Below are 14,666 nucleotides of genomic sequence, written 5' to 3'. Positions count from 1 at the left end.
ATCAAGGCATTGATAGGTCGGTTTCAATAATAAATTGTTTAATTTGAAATATTTACATTTATTAAAAATGATAAATTTGTCGACAGAGTAAGGGTATTTATACTTCGGTTTGTGAAGAATATTGTAACTGCATGTTATATTTTTTGCGCTTAAATTGGGCTACAGCAACGACTTAAACTAGTTGAAGAATGTCTGAGAAATGTCCAGGCAACGGATGCATCTTTCTTCTCCCTATTTACAGATTGTTGAACTGTCGTAGGCAGCTGTACCACTTGAACACAGCTCTCTCGCTCTCTCCCCCTCTATCTCTTTCACTCACTCGCTCTGTCTAATCTGAGCCTCAAGATCTTATCTGGCGAGTGCGTGAGTGTAAGTGCGTGTGTGTGTGTGTGCGTGCCTATGCGTGTGTAATGCTTCCGAAACACTTGGAATTGATGTCTAATTTGTAGCAATGCAGTCCGAAGCCCGTTGCATGCTACCAGCTCTGTCCGTCACTCCGTCTCTCTGTCCCTCTGACTTGTCCGTCGATCCCGCATTGTTGACGGGCACTTTAACAATTGCACAATTTACTGAAGAATGCGTCTAAGCGTCACTTAAAAACGCATTATTCAATTTATGGCATTTTGTTCGAGATGCAAACTCAAACGAAGAAGAGAGATAAATCGAGCGAATGCAGCGTCTTAAGCATATAATATATTTATTTAACTGGAAATAGCTCATAAACTGCTTTGCCAAATGCGAAATTCTCGTTTATATGGCACAACTCGCTATTTATGGCATTTTACAATTTCCGGCGCCCCAAAGTGATGGACAAGAAAAGAGGTCGCACGTCCTGCCAATCAATCAGTCAATCAAAGGTTCCTTTTTGGCAGTGTTGACATTGGATGAGTCATTCACCCATTCCATATAGTATCTATATATAACTACTGTCTCTTAGTTGCATGTTATTTTTATCAATGAAATGGCATGCGAAAATAAATGTGCCGCAAAACGCGGTAGAGAAGGGAAAGCGAGGGTTCAACAGGCATTTGGCGGCGTCTTACTCACTGGTTAGCACGTGCATGCCACTCAGGGGTTGCTTGCACCCTAATCTAATAGTCTACAACCGTCTACTACTACTGTCTGCACACTACGCTGAGGAAGCGTTTAGAATTGATGACCACAATGTTTATCCAAGGATTCAATCACTTTCGACATCCTTGTCGCACTTAACGAGGCCTGTCCCCATTAATAAGAAATTTGATATTTTAGCTGCTGGTGCTCATAACTTTAACGTTACTGGTCATACAATTATGCTGAACTGTACGTTTATTTACTTATTTAAATGTATTTAAAGTTCAACTCAAACAAATGTGGTATTCATCAAACTGTAGGATACAAACCAATTAAAATGAATACGCCGCGCGCCCTCTTGCATACTTATCGATAACACGCGCTATCGTGCCGCGCCTACCCAATGCGAAAGTGATATTAAAATACTAATAATACCAAAGAGGTTTTTATGCTGCTTATGTTGCTGTCTATTTTTTTTCAAAATGCAATTAAATTAATAACTGACGGGTCGATAAGTAGTTTTGTACACAGTTGTGCAGAATTGCAGCATTATTAACAAAATGCAACCAATATAGTAGTATTGCATGTGGTATATTCATAGTCGTAATTTAGTACATTTTGCCTTGCGACTTGCGGTCACGCTGCCGTCTATCGAGCAGTAGCAAAACAATAATTGAACGAGTCGGACGTCGCGTCGGTCGCTCGCTCGTTTGTCGCATAATTTGTTCGTACAGTGGTGTGTAAAACACAAAAACAACGTCGAAAAAATACAAGTTTTTTATCGCACACTGTTAAACAATAATATCCGCTATGATAAATATAGCATATTGTTGATATTCACGCAATATATTAGTTGAAATTAGAAATACGATTTGTGCGCGTCGCGTCTCTCAAATTCTGATTCTGCTTCTGAAGCGAGTATGTATGTGTGTATATACATAAATACATATGTATGTATTTAGGTGTGCCTTTTGCCGTCGTCTATCGTCTGCCTAGCAAAAAGCAAGAAAAAAGTGCGCGCGTCCACTTAAACAAATATGCAAAGCGAATGATAATAAAAAGCATTGATTAATAAATAAGCAAGATATTTCAAATATTGAATCAAGTGTGCTGCTGTCTGTCGTCGTCTGCTTTGCTGTCGTCAAATTTGCCGTTTTTTTCAAGAAACAGGCGTACACACACGCAAAAAGTACGTGCTGAACAAGACACACACACATCCGTGCGCTTACATGCACGCACACTCACACTCGGATTGAATGCTTGTGTAGATTTTAGCGCGCTGCCTACCTACACACACAACAACAATAACAACACAACGAAAGCCGTAACGAGATTTTTTTGCAAAGCCGCAATTGGTGTCGTGTGCGTAACGTTGTGTTGTATACGCTTTGCTGCTGTGTTGTGTTATTCTTGGTGTTGTTTGTACTTGTTGTGCAACAACAATAACAACTGTTAGCAAGCTTAAATTGCACTACGCATTTGGCACTTTTCATAAACACAAATTTTCGATGTGACCGCATAATTTTCACCTGCAGTTTTATTATCGTTTCGCTAAGTGTGTATGCGAATGTGTGTGGGTGCATGTTTGAGTGTGTATGTGTGTGTGTAGGAGAGCGAAACATAATAATTGAAATATTTTCGCCTCGTTTGTGATTTCTAATAGCAACAACAACATCATCGACAACAACAAGTGAAAGTGTAAAAGTAACAACATAAATAGTTGTATTAATAGCAGCACCAACAACATCAGCATTGCACAAACTGTGGATTACGACGCCGCAAAAGCAGGAATTACTCTACTCGTTATATACTCAATCTTGCAACTGTTGCAAATACATAAACAGCAAAAAAGGTAAACACAAAAACAACATGCAAGCATGTATAAATAAGAATATGTGTGTATTTAAGTTCCTCTTTCACCTGCCATTCTTTTTGCCTGGCTACTTAGATTTCAACTGAAAAAGGGCACAAAACAACAAGGGAGGGGAAAACGAGTTGCTCTTTTTTTTATTTATGTTTTGCTTCTGATATTCGTTCTTGTTCTTCTCGCTGATCGTTCTCATGTCATGTGCGGGGCTGTACATGTCCTTTTTTGAGCTGTAAGCTGCGGCCACACTGCATTTTTGATCCCCAACTATGTGGAATGCATAGAGAAAGAGATAAGAAATTCAACTGTAGCACTATTTGTATTATGTTTAGATACCGAAAAGACGATAAGATATTCGACACGACACCAAATAAATCAAAATATGTTGCGCAGTCACACCTTTAATTGACCCCCAACTCAGTCCATTGACATTACCCTGAAATAAGCCAAGAATTTAATTAGCATTCCAAATTGACACCTTGACTACGCCAGCGAGACTTTGTGACTTGTGCGTCCCACGCGAAGCGGAAAGTTAGCTGAGCACCTTTTGCATTTTGCGTTTATTTATTGCCCTTTTCGCAGCTTAATTTCCGTATAGGAAAAAGGGCAATTATTTGCTCCAAACGAAAGCTGCCAACTTGCTTTCTTCTTGTTTGATTGCAATCGCTGATAGACAGATAAGTAGAGGAGGCAGGTAGGCAAAACATGCATGTGGAAGGGGGACAGACAGTCAGACAACACACAAGACAAACATGCATACATTGTGTGTCGACACGTGCCGCAATAACAAGCAAGACAGAGATAGACAATGTGACATTTAAGTGTTGTTTGTTTGTGTCGCGTGGAATGCGTGAACGAGTTGCACGTTTCCTGGTTTAATTGCTGGCCATTGGCCGCTTATCGAAATGCCGCCTGCTGCCTGCCCTAGTGTGGCAGCTGCAATTTACCACCCTTTTACCCCCCTGCTCTATAGTCGAGCGATAAGCGTGCATTGACTTCAAATTGTGTTTTCCTTTGCTCAATCCTAATGCATTTTACTTGATCTCTGTCTGCTGCTTTTAGTGTGCATCTTTGTTGTGTCAAAGTCCGTTAACATTTGCAGAATGTGCTGCGTCAAAGCAGCCAAAAAGAGAGCGAAAGATGTCGTTGAACTTTTTCAAGCACAACAATAACAAGCAGCATTAACCATAACAAAGTGCGCGAGTGCGAATAAACTAACAAGGTGCAAGAAGAGGAGCGCAAAACAACAAAAACAACAGCAGCAATGGGCACATAACATAAACCACATACACGAGCACATACACATAAATCGTTAGCGTTGTCTCTTTTCGACACATTGAGCTACGCTTCAAGCTCTGACTGCGCCATTAACCAAAAGCTCGACTTCTGTTGTTGTGTCGTTGTTGTTATTGCAAAAGTTCCGCTGCTTTGGCTTTGCGTTCTGTTTCTTCTGCTGTTATTGCTGTTGTTTTTAGTTCTTGTTGTTGTTATTTCGTTTGCGGTCGCAGCGTTGTTTTTGGTTTCAACAGTAATTTCGTTTTCATTTCGATTCGGCTTTATTCTTTTCGTTTATGTTATTGTGCTCGAAAAGTTTGCCTAATGATGTTATTTAGGAATTTTGGCACTTCGTATTCATGCGCGCTTCCTCTGCCTCTGCCTCCAGTTCGCAGCAAGTTTTGCTGCTTTGTTTGCACTACAATTCTCAGGTATGGCAAGTTGCTGTTTGTGTGTGTGTGTGTGTTTTTGTTATGATTCCATTGTATCTGGAAGGAAGGCTTTAGCGGGAAATCAAAGAAACAGGGCACGTTCGATATGTTGAATGATTTGAAAAATGTCGAATGTGACATAAGAGCTGAACTACTCTCGATCCACCTGTAGGCGAAACACACAAAAAACTAAAATGTGTGCTACGCTTGCAAAACTTTGTTGGACAAATTGTTGTTCAACTGGTGGCAACGCATCCAAAAGAGTAGGAAAATTTCGCTTGTTGCCCAAAGCGCAAAGCTTGAAACAACTCGAAGTCTAAAAGTAGCCACAAAAGCGAACCAGTTTGGAATTTCAACTAATCATTTCCGACATTAGAGACGTCGAGAGTGTTTGTAACCTGTCTCAGTCGCTCCTGCTCTGTCTCTCTCTCACTCTCTATTGCTTGCACCCGGTTTTTGTTTCGAGTTTGTTCATTGGCTTCAATTTCAAAAGGAAAAACAACAGCAACAACAATGTTAATTGGCAGCCAATTTTGGCATTCACTTTAGTTATTGTTTCTTAATGTAGCGGAAATTAAGATTGATAAACAATTTATTGACAAACAAGTTGCTCAAAGGAGAGAAAAAGCTGCTGCCTGAAGCTCTTCAAAAAAAGCTTGCGTTTAATAGCTTTGCCAATTAGCCAAGCTTAATGCAAGTCATCGTCATTTCAGTGCAGCCTCTTTACCTATTCTAATGACACGCATTGTGTGTGTTGTGCCCCATCCATCTGACCTACTGGGCGCCTTCAGTTGCCACTTCAGTTCAGGTCTCTGACCATTCCCGCATTCTTGCTTGACTACGCATCCACTGCATTTATTATTGTTGTTGTTGCTCATGTTGTTGATGCTCATTGTGCTCAAAAGCAGGCGGAGAAAAAGATTGTTTATGAGGCGATAAAAATGCGCTGAGAGTGCAACCGAGGGGCTGGGGCCTCAAATTCCTATGCCGAGAACTCCTCTTCTGGCGCACATGTGCAGCTCTTCGCAGCTCTTGGTTGGTCTCTCGACCCGCAGCCGCAAAACAAGCGATAGCCATTGTCTTGCATCAACAAGAATAACGAACAAATCAATGCTCAGCTGCAGATACAATTACAGCTGAAGCTGAAGCTACAGCGACAGTCACAGCTATAGATACATTTGTGTACCAAAACAATACGTTCCCCAAAACAAACCACAAAAAAAAGACTTAATGAATGAAAACTTTTGTCAGCTGAAACAAATTTGCATTAGAAATTATTTTCAGACGAAAACGTTTTGAACTTAAAAATATAATAATTTATTTGTACAGTAAATACTCACAAATTAGTAAATATAGTATTTCTTTATAAGCTATGCCAAATTTCAATTTCACATCAATATTTTCATTGAAAGTAGAAAACTTAATAAGCAACACAGTAGATCGAAAGTTGTATTTATTAAAAATAATTAAACGAAACTAAACAATCCAGTATCCAATGCATAAAACTGGTATTTCTAACAATATGCCAGCAAACAACAATATGATTCATTTCAATTACAGTGAAAACATCATTAAATTTCAAAGAATTGAAATTTGTAATTTAACAAGTATTTATCATAATGTTGCAGTAATGATTGAACGCTAATCCCAAGAAACAATTCCAAAAGTGAATTTACAAATGAAATCTATTTCATTTTCATTACATTTCTTAAGCCACGACGATTATCATAAATTCAATTTTTATCGACGTAAATTCCGATAATTTTGCTTTTCTCTCTCGGTGTGTAAAGTGTAAAAGTAAAGCTTGAAAACAAATGAGTTTTGGCATCGTAAATTGTCGCTGAGCTGACAATCCCACCCGGTTGACATCCAGCAGCAAAACGGAAGTGCTTTTTCTTTCCCATCTTTTCTTTTGCGCGTCTTCCTCTCCTCTTCCTCTCTCCCCGCTCTTCCGCTCAGCAAATGGTCCACAACGAGAGCGAGGCATAAAGCGTGCAAAAGTGAAAGTCTTTGCAAGGTGTTTGCATATCGCATTTTGTCCATATATATATACTTAAATATATATATATATTTGTAGCTGCGTCTTCTCCCAGTCAGTCAGTGAGGTGGAACGAACGCTTCGCTTATATAATAACGAAGTGATCAGAACAACAAAACGAAGAGGAGAATGTTGTGTGGCCCCAAGTCACACATTACATGCTATTATAGCATGCTAATTACTTTTAATGCCTGTTACTGGGTCACTCACAACTTCCCAACTAACGGACTTCAACACAACTTGAATATGAATAAAACTGGGCAAAAAAAAAAGCAACTACTATTGTAAGGTTTCTTTGAGCTATCTAATTTCACTGCTATCAAAGTTATGTTGCTGAAGCTTGTTGCTAATAAACATGAATATAAACTGACGTCAAGAGCTGTCGCCATAACTCAAGTCTTAAAAGCGAGGAGGGAACTGAGATCTATAGATGGAACGTTTGGTTCCTTCACTTGACCTTTGTGAGAAAGCGCGACGTCGTTTGGGATTGTTCAAAGATTAATGCAGGACATAAAAGCTAAAGTACATTTGTGACCTTTGCAACGATTATAAAACAATTTTAGTTGGTTGAATTCTGCATCATATTCAGAGAGGGTTTGGCAACATTTTTGAAGCACCCAGCAGCAAATATTCCAACGGAATTTGAATACTAGATGAAAGCAGCAGCAGCAGCGGCAACCTAAATACATAAGGTCGCAAAAATATTTATGTAAATAGAAGCAGCACAAAAAATAGAATAAAAAACTATCATCTAAATATGTGTGCACATATTTCTCGGCTCTGTCATCAAAATTCCTTTTCGTATCAGCGTCAAATTCTTTTTGCATAGACGGAGCAAACAAAGGCAGTAGACAGAGGCATCATCATTATTTTTTCGAACTTTGCTTTTGTACAAGTGAATATACAAACATACATATGCATATACATACATATATATAAAACGCCTACAAATTGATACGCCACATCTTGACTTATTTATAAACCGAACGAATGAATATAAAAACCCGAGCCAAGCGATTATTTATGCATATTCTCTCTGGCTCTGTGTTTGTGTCCGCATTTGTTTTGCTATTCTCTGAGCTACTGATAAGGCATTGCTTGCTGTCATTCCATTCCATTTGAGCTTAAGACGACGCACAACAATCCAAATTGGCGTCTCAGCTCAGCTCAACTTTGTCTGTCTGTCTGTCAGTCTGTGTGTTTAATTCATAAATACAAGTTTATCGTGTGTGCATCCCCAAGCTGTATTTAATATTGTACTCGTATGTAGTACAGAACAGTTGATAAATTCTCTCAAGTCTCCGCGCTCTCTCTCTCTTCTTCCGCATTGCAGCATGAGGCAGCATCAGCAGCTGCCACATTATGGGTGACAGCTCCATGAAAATGCAATTTCCGTCCGGCTTACAAAATGCTATACACACACATACTCAAGCATATCCCCCCATATAGTATGTAATATGTACATTCATTCTCTTGCTGTTGCTGTTGCTGTTGGGGCGTACATTAATTCTCATCTTTATATATACACATATTTTTATGGACATTATTTCATTATTATTATTACTATTCTTAAATTACTGTTGCCGCTATTGTTGTTGTTGTTGTTGTTAGGGGACTGTGACGCCATCGTGTTCACTCATTGAATATATAAATATATATATACTTATATGTACATGAATGCGACTGTGGTCGGTCATCGGTTGTCGGTCGTCTTGTATTAGCATTTTCAGTTTTTGAACTGACGTAGAGCTTGCGCGTTTGCCTTTGTTGGTGTGAAGCTTGGCTTTTCATTGAATTAAAATGCCATTAATAACGCCTCAATAGAAATTTTTCGTTGACTTTGATCCGTGCTTATCGGCGGGCAATACAAAGAAAACTCGAGGGGAAATTGATGACGAATTAAAGTTGCATTAATGATGGCATAATTTTTGAACACCTAAAAAAGGTTTAGAGTTGGGGTCAGAATTCAAATTCTGTTAGTAACAGGAATGGTATGTTTTATATATTAAAGGTCTGTTAAAATTTCATAAAGTTAACATTAATTTCGTTAACATAATGAACAGTGCAAATATGTTAACATGATAAACACTAGTTTTCTTCACAACATCTGTTAAGCATGTTAGAAAAACCAATATTATGCTCTAAATGTTAAAGTTCTTAACATTAATTTCCTTTACATAATGATCATAACATTCTTAGTAACATCAATGTTATGATTTGCATGTTAAATTTCTTAACACTCATTTCCATTATGTTAGGGAACATCACTTTTTAGTAAAAACAATGTTAGTTAAAATAGTTGACAGTTTAATGGCAAAAGTACGTGAAGTTAACAGGAATTTCCTTAACATAGTCAACATTCCAGTCTTAGTACCTTAAATGTTATGCTTTACACTTTGTTTACAGTGCAAATCTGTAAAAATTATATCTTGTAATCATTAGTTTTCTTCTCAACATCTGTTCAGCATATTAAAATCAGCAATGTTATACTATACATGTTAAAGTTCTTAACATTCACTTTCTTAACATAATGAACATAACATATTATACTCAGTAACATCAATGTAATGCTTTACGGCTTAAAGTTGTTAACAGTGCAGCTCTGTTAAATAACATAAAGTTATCCACTTTTAAGCATTTAATTAACTTAATTTCCCATTGAAATACATTTTCAAGTTTCCGTTTTCGGAAGTATCTTTGTAGCCATAAAACCCTGCCGATTATTTGGTCATAAATTACGAAATTATAGTTGAAGATTTTAGTGCATTTGAAATGCATTGATTACAAGCCGGCAGTTACGCATGAGCATTTATGTTTATACGGCTAATAAAGCCTGGAAATGTTAATTGTTGCGTAGTCACGCTTTTCCCACAATCAGTTTTACATGAGCATTTCATTAACCTCTGCGCCGGCACTTTTCTGTTTTCATTTTCTTCAACTTGGATGTAGTTTTGTGTATTTCTGCGCCAATGCGCGTCGTCGTTTCATTCGGTGAACTATCTGAACTTTCGTTAAGCGAAATAAATGAAAAGCCAGCGCGCAGAGTTCTGTTTACCTTGGAAAGTCAACTCCTACGAGTGTGTGTAATGAATGCATTTAAAATTAAAATTACGTGGAGCACAAAATGTGCGCAATTAAAATAAATATTTGTGCAAGAGATTGAAATTGTGCGAGGCACTCCCCGAACTCATCTCCACTCCTCCCCTCTTCGCTTTACACAAGTTGTGTAACTCTGCTTAACTTTCGCCCGAAAACTTAGTGAAGGAAAACCAACAAAGCTGAAACGAGACATCGACAAAAAAACATAAAAGAAGACTACGCTTCGGCTTATGTACTAAGTATTCCAGCTGCTATCTCTGATATTTTTTTGTATCTGTATCTGTAGCTGTTTGTCAGTCATCTGTCACTAATTGAGGGTTTCACAATTTATGTTATTGTTTGTCAACAGTTGCATTTTGCTGCTGTTGTTGCTCTTGTGTGTTTGGCTTTGCAGTTAATAATGGATTTGGAGCTGGGACTTTTGAGGAAGGCGTGGGAAAACACTAATAGAGTTGCTTATGTCAGTCATTAGTTGGTTGTTTGCTACGAAGGGTCTCTGTTTTTGGTCAGCAATCGTATCAATTCCAGTTGCTGTTTATGCAAAACATTTCCACCCACATGGATGCCATTGACCTTTTATAGGGTTCCGTTCGCTTGCAACTCGTTTAAATTTTTAAATTGTATCGTGCTCAGTTCCCATCCATCGCATTCTCTCTCGCCCACACACTCAATTGTGTGTCTGTCTGTCTGTCTGTCAGAGTCGAGGAGAATGCATGCACAATACAATCAGTGAGCCAAGCCCAAAGTGCAACTCTCGGATATCTACTGAAGTAGCATTGCCATCCATCCATCTCAAAAGGAAGCTGTCTGAGGCTCTACTTAAACTTTAAGCATCAAAGCGTCGTCCATAGATTCCAACTGAAGTGAGCTGCATAATTGAATGCGTAGCCTTGCAAAAATAACAATTTTTGTTGTTGTGTATCTCACTGTTATCTCAAAAGTATTGTTTGATATTCAAGCGTAATTAAATATAGCCTCAAGAATGAAATACACTTTATCAAATTAATTGATAACTGACATGTGTTTCGTTCGGTTTAAAAGATGTTGTATCTTTTTGCTAGCTTTCAGTATAAATAGCCTTAAGAGCACTTTATACAATTCAAAGATACTTTGTGTACAAACGCAAACATTCGCTTTGGCAATGTATCTGACTAGTTGACTCGATTGAAAGCTGGTTTTTGTGTTCGAGCAAATGAAACGTACCTCAAGAGCGTGAAAAACTTGCAAAGATACATTTGGCAATGTATCTGAGGCTCGGATAAAGTGATTTAATTGCTTATATAGAGTTGTATCGAGACTTTTTTACGTGAATGTGAAGTGGAAATGTTGAGCCCACTAAATGTGATCGCATTTCGGCGCCGCGTGTTCCAAGTAATTGTTGCTCACCTTGCAGCCAATTGGAACTATGAACTGGTCAGAATGGATGGAAGCTGCAAATGCAGTTTTAGCTAAATGCTAACTAGATAGCCATGCTATGAATATAACGATAAGATTGCCAGGTGCATCCATGACTTGCCACTTGACGTAATTGCGATATCAGTTAGCTGCTAAGCACCGTTTAGAAACGCGAGAGAATAGAATTAAAAAAGCGCAGCTAACCAGCTCTCAATTATGCTCGAGGAAGCGAAGATGCTGTCCCGTTAAGTGTAATGCTAATGCAGAGATTCATTTTAAGCATGGCAATTAGCACACAATGCAACGTGGCAGCATCTTCGATCAATGTGCATCGTCGAGCTATTCAAGCGCAAAACAATTTTTGCGGCGCGGCCCTTGAAAAGTTATTCAACTTGATTTCAACCAAGTACCAGTTCTCTCCAGTCTCGTGTCTCTAGTTGACCTTCATATTATACAACTAGAGACTTTGTTACGTAGAATTTCGTGTCGTCTCTCTGAAAAATAAGTTTTGCGCTGTATCTCTAACTGCGTATCGCCGTCATGTATCTTTTGCGCCGATATCTTTCAGTTTCGACTTTTTGTGGTTTATCAACCGCAACAACTACAGCTACATCAGCGCTCGTAAAAAGATACAAAACAGTTACAACGAAACTTAACTTTAATCAAATCTTTCTTTCTCTCTCAAGATTGCCTTTTATAGCGTGTAAAATGATATTGCAACAATTGCAGCTACAGATACGTTTTTTTTTTACACAGGGAACTTTAAGAATTTTGCAAAAAGTTTTTCTCCAGCAAATTTTGCTGGCAATTTTCACCTGGTGATAAAAGTTTCAGATTGGATTCGTATTCGTGTGTAGTATGTTGGCAATGAAAATGTCGAAACCAGATTTGTTGCATGCCACTTGCAACGTTTCTTGCCACGAGTTAAATGTATTCACATAGTTTTCCATTTTCGTTGTCGTCGTCGTCGTTTCAGTCGGTGGCGAAAGCCAATTGAAAGAGAATTGCGGATGCTGCTGCAGTTGCTCCCCCTCTCTTTCTCTCTCTCTATGTATATCATTTCTCTCTTTTCTCTATCTCTACCTGATTGGATGCTTGCAACTGGCAACTGCGAGCTGAGGTTGCAAGCGACTTGGTGACTTCATATCCGTTGCTCTGCGATTGGAATTGTTGTGTAAATTTTGCTGTATTTTGCCATTCATTTGTTCACTCACTCACTCATTCATTCAGTCATTCACTCGCTCAGTCAGTTGCTCAGTGAATTTGCATATTCGAAACTGTATCAGCTTCGCAGCTTTGCGTGTGACCTAACACAACACACGCAGCGTGAAAGTGTTGAAAAATATTTGTGCCGCTGGGTCGAATATTTCACATTGTTGATGTTGCTTATTATGTCTCTGTATTTGTGTGTATCTGTGTGATGTACAGTTATTCAATAATAAACAGAAATCAGCATTGGCAACCAAATACTGCAACACTGACTGGCAGTAGCCAAATGCTAATTAGCCCCGATTGCCACACTCCAAATGCATAACATCATCAGCTTTTAATAGCCAATGACTACTGTACAGTAAAGTCACGCTGGAGCTGAACGCCCTTTTTTACCCACAACTCTTAGCGTAAAAGGGTATTTCAAGATTGTGTCTAAAGGAAATGTATGTAAAAAGCTAACCATCTGGTATATTTGGTAATCTATGGTATATTTCAAATGTAGTAATATATCAATATAGGCAATATGGTATATTTTCTATTCTATGGTATAATTAAAAATTAGGATCAATGTACCAAATATATAAATACATATATATTTTTTGGTATATTAATTCGGTATATTTAATGAATGAGACCGTCATGTTTTGATTTTATAGAAAATGTGTAGCAATCTAGCAGACAATCTGGTATATTTTGTACTCAATATTATATATTTAATGCATGAGTATATCAATATTCCAAATGTAGTCTTTGATATATTTCAGTATTTTTTCGGTATATTTTAAGAATAATACCACATTGTTTTGCTTTTTTCTAAAATGGGTGTCGGATATCTGAAAGTCTAACCGACAATCTGGTATATTTTGAATATATAAGTATGTCATCATACCAAATATGGTTTACTCTGTGGTATATTTTAAATGTAGCATTATTATACCAAATATTGCATTTGTTATATTTGAGATTTTTTTGGTATATTTATTTTCTAGCGGGTATCTCACAGTCGAGCCCACTCCACTCTAGCTTTCTTGTTGTACTTTATTTTTGCATTTTATGGCACACTTTATGCATCAACTTCACACTCCCCATTTATTTAAGCTGCTTTCCAGAATTGTTTCACATTTTCTGCCATTTATTTTTGTCTGTCTCCCTGAGTGTGTGCGACTGTGTGTGTGTGTGTTTGTCGACCACGCCCAGTTGTGCGCGCACTGGGCTGCGCATCGCATCCTCCAGCCATCTGGCTGTGTCTCTGGCCAGATACGCCTTTTAACGAATGCGAATTTATTAATTTAGATGAAGTTTATTTGTGCGTTGCTCACACACACACGCAGATATATTTGTATCTGTATCTGCAACTGTAGTCATAGCTGTATCTATGTATCTGCTGCATGGGCGTGTGGCTGCTGCTGCGTGTAGCTTTCAATTATTTAAATTAATCGCATGCATATGACGACCATCTGCAATTGTTTTGCTTTTCATCTTTTATTTTTTCTGTTTTGTTGTTGTTGTTGTGGTTTGTTACCCTCACTCACTCACTCACTCACTGACTGACAGTTATAAATTGTTAAACATACTCGTTTATGGTTTTGTTGTAGACGTAAATTAAATATTTAACAGCCAAGTCCCAACTGCGCGTTTTTGTCAGATTTTTGCCAACGAGTCTCTCTCAAATAGAACTCCATAAAACGTTGTTAACAACGTTCTGTTAGCGTCACTTTGGCATGCTTTAGAATTGTGCAATTAATATTTAATTACAGTTGACTGCGTTGGGCATAAACGAAGCATTTAAAAATGCAAAGCTCTTGGCTTAAATTTCATATATCGCAACATGCACAAAGGTTAAGCCAAATCTTTTAATATGTTGTTGATATTGTTTTTGTTAGGGGTTAAATTTATCATCAATTTAAAGAGTCTGATTTTAAATTCATTTGACAAGGCAATAATTTGAATTTAGTTATTGAAAAGAATTAAACGAATGCTTTAGCTTGTTGTTTCAAATACTATCAGCTAATTGTTCTGAGGAATATTGCTGTTAAAAACTTTATTAAACAAATTTGCAAATTTGATAGATCTAAATTTAGTTAGTAATAAATTGATATCTTTTTCGCTAGAAGCGTTATTTGTTATCAATTTAAAAACTCGCCTTCAAAGTTCATTTAGCATAAAGACTTATTGCAACAAATTGAATTTAGCACTTAAAATGTATTAAAAGAATACTGTATCATGTTGTTAAAATTGTTCTATTAACTTTGCTTTAAAAATATTGCTGATAAAAGATACAGTTTAGCAAATTTGA

General features: G+C 37.7%; 1 protein-coding gene across 3 annotated transcripts in view; it reads left to right on the top strand.

The window, feature by feature from the left end:
• Positions 1 to 1,720: 1,720 nt before the first annotated feature.
• Positions 1,721 to 14,666, top strand: part of LOC132792390 (phosphatidylinositol 4-kinase beta) — a 43,932-nt gene continuing 30,986 nt past the window's right edge. For 2 of the 3 annotated variants that reach the window (XM_060801746.1, XM_060801744.1), the window contains exons 1-2: positions 1,721 to 2,242; positions 2,717 to 2,905. The gene's annotated coding sequence lies outside the window, so the exon portion shown is untranslated. The remainder of the gene's footprint in view (positions 2,243 to 2,716; positions 2,906 to 14,666) is intronic. The other variant, XM_060801745.1, reaches the window with a different exon arrangement.

Source organism: Drosophila nasuta, chromosome 3, assembly GCF_023558535.2.
Source record: "Drosophila nasuta strain 15112-1781.00 chromosome 3, ASM2355853v1, whole genome shotgun sequence".
Taxonomy (NCBI): Eukaryota; Metazoa; Arthropoda; class Insecta; order Diptera; family Drosophilidae; genus Drosophila; species Drosophila nasuta.
The sequence above is the reverse complement of the archived record's forward strand: the minus strand, read 5'-3'. Positions and strand labels throughout refer to the sequence as shown.